Source organism: Rhincodon typus, chromosome 44, assembly GCF_021869965.1.
Source record: "Rhincodon typus isolate 14 chromosome 44, sRhiTyp1.1, whole genome shotgun sequence".
Taxonomy (NCBI): Eukaryota; Metazoa; Chordata; class Chondrichthyes; order Orectolobiformes; family Rhincodontidae; genus Rhincodon; species Rhincodon typus.
Genome location: NC_063375.1, coordinates 1,308,206 through 1,309,130, shown reverse-complemented (window position 1 = coordinate 1,309,130; position 925 = coordinate 1,308,206).

Below are 925 nucleotides of genomic sequence, written 5' to 3'. Positions count from 1 at the left end.
AGAGGGCAGAAATTGAGAGAGAGGGCAGAGACTGACAGTGAAACAGAGGGCAGAGATTGAGAGAGACAGGAAGAGAGAGAGGGCAGAACTTGAGAGACAGGCGGTGAGAGAGAGAGGGGGCAGAGATTGAGAGAGAGAGATAGTGCCTGGAGGATGAGAGTGAGGAGGAAAGCAGAGGGGTTGAGAGTGTGCGCAAGGATGCAGTTAGTCTGAGTCAGCGATTTGGGGGTTTAGCACTGAACTACAAAGCTTACTACTGCTGGCAATGCCACCTCCTGCCAATGCTGGGCAGGTGATGGGGCTGTTAGATGGGTGAGAGAAGAGGCAGTGCCCACTGACCGAGCAGGATCACTGTGACGCCAACCCACTGTACCCACAGCGATTATGTTAAAGCTTGCGTCTCACGGTGGGACCAGCGCAGAGATTCGAGAGCTGTTGCCCGTCAGGTCTTTGTCCATTACGACCCCTTCTCCTTCGAGACAGCCCTGCAAGAGCAGAAGGGGAGGGGGGAGATTGGGAACGGGAGAGAGAGTTTCATTAGCGTCGTCTTCCATTTCCCACCCCACCCACCAACTCTTCTGTTCCTCACCGTCTCCTGGGATGCCTGTGGGACCGTCCCTCCGTCTGTTCTCTCTCCCCAGACTCTGCACGTAAACAGGCGTTCTCCTCTAGTCTCGGACACCACAGAGTCACACGGCACAGAAACAGACTCTTTGGTCCATCCAGTCCATGCCAGCCATAATCCCAAACTAAACTACCACCTACCAGCACTTGGCCCATGTCCCTCCAAACATTTCTTACTCATGTATTTATCCGACTGTACTTGCATCCACCATTTCGTACGTGCCATACTGTGTACAAAAAAAAATTGCCCCTCGTGTCTTTTTTAAATCTTTCCCCTCTCACCTTAAAAATATGCCCCCCC